At 41.2% G+C, this 6779-nt stretch overlaps 1 protein-coding gene across 3 annotated transcripts in view; it reads right to left on the bottom strand.

The window, feature by feature from the left end:
- The window catches only part of LOC108754857 (serine/threonine-protein kinase tousled-like 1), a 184432-nt gene that overhangs the window by 7835 nt on the left and 169818 nt on the right, over window positions 1–6779 (bottom strand). The gene's annotated exons all lie outside the window — the stretch shown is intronic.

Here is a 6779-nt window from a genome sequence, read left to right as displayed (position 1 = left end):
CCCCCCCCCCCCACATATTGTATCAATGTACATCGAACGGATCCTTCTCGAAGAAACGTATCTTCTCCGCCGCAATTTTATCGACGTAAGGAAATAACACCGCAATTACTCCAGGCTCAATTTTCGCGTTAAAATTGCCCGAATCGCTTCCGTGGCGATCGAGGCTTTTTTTGCATCGTGAAAGTGGCGCGGTATGATCTCTTAAAGAAAGTGGCACGCACACGATGAATGCGCATCGGCGTGTCCACGTATACGTGTATGTGTGTGACCGTGTGATGATACTGACCCCTGATTTAACAAGTTTAACGACACCGAGAAGTGACCCGGACAATTATTTCTTCACTGCCGAGAGAGCCATTAAAACGACGACGTTTCGTCGACGGAGCGATGTCTTTCCGTATCAACAGCCAAGGGCAGTCACCGATCGTGAATGCATCGTCGAATGACAATCAGGCCTACTGTTGTTCCCAGTTCGCGTCGGAGCGTTCCAGCCTTTCATTCGATTTCCTCGCGCGTCTTTCCGCCGACGGTTAAATATTTATAGCTGAACGCCGGTAATCGATTTCGGGCGTCGCTGCCAGCTTTTAGCGTCCAGCGTATCGCGAGGTATAATATATATTTATGGAGAAAATATCCCGACATAAGTCAGCGGAACGTGTTTAATGGCGAAGCGATGAATTATCGCGACAACTTGTAGCGTCTTCTTGGCGTCTTCTTGGCGTCTTCTTGGCGTAGGTCAAACACCTCTCGAATTTACTGTATTTCTATGAGAGTCATATATAAATATTTCATTCGAGACGATAAAACGCTTTCCTGCTTTCTCATTAACTTCGCACAAACGTAATACGAAGGATAAGCGACAAGTTTATTTATACCAACGAAATTATGCGAGAGGATATACGCGATTTCTTTTCAATCTTTGATTCGAGTATCTTGGAAAAAGGACACCTTGCCCCACCGAGGTGGATATCCACGCTCACCTCGCTCCAGATGTACTGTTAACAGTATTTATGCGTGACGTTATGAGAAAGTATCGAAGTGGCGACTGCACTTCGTATGAATATTCAATGGCTCCGCATATCGCTTCGCGTATATTACTGACGTTTACCTTCGACGTACAGCATCGCGAACGTATAATTTTCCATACGTAAAATATTCGTACTGGAATACCAAGAGTTCTCTTCGGCGCGTTTGACGTAGCGATCGTTCTATCTTAAATTAATGTTGATTATTCTAAACAGATCTCTTCGCGCCAGCGTTTGATCTATGTCCTACGAAGTTATAACAAAGAACGACGCGATTTGGCGCCAATTGATCAGGCTGACGGCAATTAAGGTCAGGCGAATGTTTGGCATAAATTCCTATTAAAGGGTCGCCAGACGATCCACAAATGCTCTCACTCGTCCTTGTTGCCTTCTAGTTCTAGTTACATCGCTTTACGTCTACGCAATCGTCGACCGTTCGCGATAGAGCTTCATCGAGCGAAACGCGATTCTAGAATCTTACTGAATATATCAATTTCAACATGATTTTGTTAAACCATCAAAATAATATTCTATTGGAATTACTCAAACTACACTATTAGGTATAAAGGAATACAATAGTAACTCCAATCCCTTGAGTTAAATAACAACATTTTGTTACAATATTTTTAACTTTTACACGTGTCAAAATGTGAATGTCAATACATTTCTATGATTAGTTTCAGAGTAAACAACGTTCATATTAACGTATGCACTTAGTAAATGATAAACTAAATTTCAGTCTTTAATACATTTTCTGGAGTTAAATTGTTTAACGCTGGATTGTCCCATTTTTCGATAAACTTCAGCTTACTGTCTTATCCTCTTACTCTTTTGTTTATCTACGCTCTCTTGTTTATGTATGGTAATTTACCTATTAGATAAACAAAAGAGTAAAAGCATAAGAGATGCTTTTATCTAACATGTAAATTACCACATTGTTTAGCTGAAGATGAAACGACCGACCCTATCTTCATTGTTTAGTGAAATTAACGTCATATAAGCACAATGGCGATCTAGATTGAAACGAGCTCAAATTGGATATAGTTTAAAATTACGAATTTAATAGTGTAATCGCGCTACGATGTAAACATATTTTGCGAGCATTATTCGTCCTTCGAGCATTTACGCTGGGGATCCATCCAGCAGAATTATTTTCAAATTTCTATCTCTCCAGCAAAATAGCTCTTTCTGTAACTGCAACGCGGATTAATCGGACGATTTTCACATCGTCCGACGTAGCATCGTCGTAGTACAGACGTGACTTCTGCTTCATTAATTTTGCGCGCGGTGAAATCCCCAGATTCCAATTAAAATACGAATCTCCGAGAATTGATCGGCGACCGCGGCTCTCTCCCGTCTGACCTGGTGTAATGAAAAATTATTATCGCCGGTTGCACGGCTCGGATCGGCGATATACACGCGGATGCGTTTCACGCGGGGTGAGAGGAGGTGGGAGGACAGCGGGGCATAAATAAAAAGTCGCGAGTGAATAACCATGCAGTCCGGAGGCCGCTCATATAAATTGTAATCTTATGTTTACCTCGCCCCCGCTTGTACCAGTCTCTCACTCTCATCCTCCCCCTCCCTTCCTCTCTTTTTCTCGATGTATCTGATCGATCGCAGTCTCTCGCACTCTTTCGTGCCTTCCCCCCCTCTCTCTCTCTCTCTCTATCGACCAACGGAGGCTGTTCGCCGCTGAAGCCCGACGGCGGCGGGTCGAGGCACGCTTAACGCACGCATAAATAACATGCACGAATCGCCAAGACTCACGTAATGAATTCACCACGTCGGCCGAGTTCGTTTCGACTCTCGAAATTCGAATAATCCAAGACAGATACGACGAAACCTGACGGGGAGAAAATCTCGTACGAGACGCGCAGTTGTCTCGCGGTTGAAAAAGAAATCGTCGCCGAAGAAGCTTCGTGTCGGCTTTCCGAAGAGTACGAGAAGAGTACGAAAGTGACGGACAACAAAACGGGAGGAGAGAAATTTTCTCAAGGACGCTCGAACAACACGCCGCTCGGTTTCAGCCGGCGGCCAGTAAACCGTAAGTACATATTGCCCACCGATCGCGCGGATAGTACAAGGCATGCACAATAACTCCCCTGTGTGTATCCCAGTTACGCTATGCGGTTTACCTTGTGACATCCTCCGAGTCCCGCGCGGCCGCCTTTCTAATGCCGGCGTGCGCCAACGCGACGCTGCAGCTGTTCACCGCTGCATCGCGATTACGTTAGCAGCCGCGGTAGGTGAAGTACCTACGCACGTACGTTTCGATACGTGGGACTTGACGTTGTGGCACGTGGGCGTATCGGTATCTCGGAAGCACGAAGCCGAGTGGAAACGTCACTCGACCATGTTGTACGCACAGAGAGAGAGAGGAGGCTCATTAACCCGCGCGAGCGAGCTGATCCCTGGAGCGGAGCGGAGCGCGATCGGTGTTCCGTTACGACGTAAGAACGCCTTGAGAGCGACTTAAATGGACGCGGATGCAAACAGCGGTGCATTTTCACCGCATGTTCCACGTTCTAATTGCGACGTGTCGTTGTACGTTCGCGCTGCACTTTCCCCAAGCGTCCGTGGATTTTTCACCTTTTTTCTCCCCTCTGGAACGAACGTTTCGCGTGAACGAGTTATTTAGGAAAGGACAGATTCGGATCCTTTAAGAAATATCGGTGTGGATTTTAACACCATGCGGTATCTATATATGATTCTAACACTGAGAGAAAACGAAATAGTTCTGGCAACTTTTGCAATTGAAGTACCTGTAGCTAGTTTTACAAAGTAATAGAAACTGACGTAGTGCTGGATGTTATAAAAATATAGTCGCGGTAACAAATTGTATGCGCTATTAATTGATAGTGAAATAGTGACTCAACTACATTGAGTAGTTGCTTGGACTTAAATAGACATAACAATTACATTTTTCTAGTTTAGACAAAAACTTTGTTTTAATAAAATACTCTATTATCATGTAACTAATTAATCACTGTTGAGGTAACTTTAAGGAATACATTGAAAACCTTTTCTCTAAAGTCGCTCGGCACGCGGCATTGTCACCAGAGGGACGTAACGGAATTCAGTTTCTACCAAAGAGAAAACCATTTACAATAAAAGCCATTTACAATAAAAGGCGCGGGTTTCGAACTCGAAAAACAAACATAAATGAGAAATGCGTACACAAATTTGTAACTATGTATTATATTAGTTTTAATAAGAACAATAAATAAATTAAGTGAACTGAGAAAAAATATAGTAATATTAACCATTTGTAATTGATTATATGGTAAATGTTACTATGTTTTCTTAGTTCACTTAATCTAATCATTCTTATTAGAATTTAATAATGCGTACATAGTTAAGGCGCTATTTCATTACAAATTTATAGTTACTGATACGACTTTTTTCTCCGAGTGCATCACGTTGATATTAATATTAATCAACACGGTTTGTAGATTTAAAACCGCTGATTTGCATCCAAACCCATGGTGTTAAATTGACAGCGATATTTTTAAAGAGAACTTGAAAAATACAAGGCAATAAGGTCTCCTTTTTCGATTAATGCCAGACAAAATCCAACGAGATCTACACGCACGATACATCTTGCGTGCGTACACAGTAGCAGATTGGGTAAACAGGAATATCTCGCGCGGAAGCCACTAGATACGTGTATCAACATATCTCATCCACCCACGAATCGCGCGTGAAACTTGAAAGCATCAACTGTGTGCCTTGTTTAATTCAGCAAATACGCAGGCAAATACTCACGCGGTAGCGTTGCACTTGAAAATCACTTGCAATACGAGAGGATAATGGCACGAATGCGAATTAACGTATGCACGATATTTGCCGTTTACCGGGCAAATGGCTCGAAGAGCACGAGTGACTCTTTCGTTCTATCGTCATAAAGGGGCGCACACGCGCGTGCCGTGAACCCAGACCGCACACTCGCGATTGTCGTGGACGCAACTCATTAAAACTTCCGGGCGAAGACCATTTCGGGAGGTTTCGCCACGTGCGAAACAAAATTCCCAGTCAACAGTCCGGCTATTCGTACTCCCTCGTGCGGCAAATTGTCAATTAATTCCGATTATATCGGAAAGCGAAATCAAGATTGCCCAGAGGGACCAACACAAACGATACCATGCGCCGTTTCACAGTCAAAAGGATTACACACGCGACCTAATTTTACATTTTACTTCATACAGTTTGATAATTTCAGAAAACAATAGAATTCGTCAAATAAATTTCTCCAGCCGAGTAGAAAATTTAACCTTTAAGTGAGATGCACCCAGAGAAAAGTTATGTTTAAATTCAGAAAGAAATCAGTTTTAAGTTAAAGTGAAAATATCTTTAAGGAAAAATAAAAATTTACTTGATTTCAAGAAATGATGTTCAAATCAAAGAAACTTTTCTCTGAGTGTGGCTATAGATCTCCAATATAGTACCCTTTAAAGTCTTGTTCCGAAAAAAGGAAAATGAAAAGTATTGTCCAAAGTCTTAGTTCATTATTTTTATATTCATCTATCTTATAAGAGTGTAACTAACGTAAATTTAACTGTAATATAATATACTAGTAAAAAATGTAATATAAAATTGAAATATCTTTGGAGCGCCTCACACCTACCAACTTGCATATCTAAATTATCCACTTACAAGATTAAACGATATATCTTTTCTATATATATATATATAGAGAGAGCTCTACTTTCAATTTACAGAATAGATGGATCGCGCGTATCGCGATACAAACGTAATTTCACCCGCAAATTAATGTGAATTCATTTATCCACGGAGAAAAGATATCCTAACGCGAAGTCTCTGTATCATAATTGAATGGAAATTAAATTTTGAAATTGGGTAAAGATTTTTTTTCGATGTTCCGTTACCGAGATTAGCTGGTCTGCGAGCTGTTGTTAACTGTTTGAATTACTTTTCCGTAAACTAGAAAGTGTTTTTGTTACAGAGATGTGTACGATCTCTTGTAAAGCGGGAAAGTGAAACAGTCTGCCAGTAAGCGTGATAAATCACCGACTAATTCGTACTTTAACGACTTAATTTCGCGTGGCTATTAATAGAATCCAAAATACACGCGTATTCTAACGGAGAATCCGTAGTGAGCGATTATTTGAACAGATGCGGTTCGTAACTATAATTTGGCGCGGCATCAATTTGCGATCACCCTCGGTGATTTATTAATCGCAAATCTTACACTTGGTCGGATGCTGCCGGCCAATTATAAAACCAAGGTGTGCGAGCTGCTATTATTTGAACGTTCTAAAATTTGAACTAAGCATACTTGGTCAGTCTGCTCAAATTGCCAAAGCAAATTCTGCGTTCAACGTCCCGTAAACGTATATTTAGAAATATCCCGAATTAAATTGCGATTATCAACGCATCAGCGGGAATTTATTGAGAGAAAGTATATTCGCGAATAAATTCTCCTGTCAAAACAACGTGCGATAAATTTCATCTGTTGAATAAAGCGACTAAATGGACATAAAAAAAATATATTCTATATTTATTGTGCAAATTAACCCGGATTGCGAACAGAAAAATTGAGAATTCTTTTGTAGAAGTTAAAGAGCTCTCGCGTTTACGATCAAACTAAAGTCGGATGTACTCGTGCGATTCTCGGATTTACCGTTAGTATATTAATTAACAAGATCCGTCATGCGTTATTTCTAATGCGCCTATAATGTATCGATCTCCCTCGGTGTAATTACCGATTACCCGGAGGATTTATTATAGCAT

The sequence above is a fragment of the Trachymyrmex septentrionalis genome, unplaced genomic scaffold, assembly GCF_001594115.1.
Source record: "Trachymyrmex septentrionalis isolate Tsep2-gDNA-1 unplaced genomic scaffold, Tsep1.0 scaffold81, whole genome shotgun sequence".
NCBI lineage: Eukaryota > Metazoa > Arthropoda > Insecta > Hymenoptera > Formicidae > Trachymyrmex > Trachymyrmex septentrionalis.
This window is presented reverse-complemented; position numbering and strand designations above follow the sequence as displayed.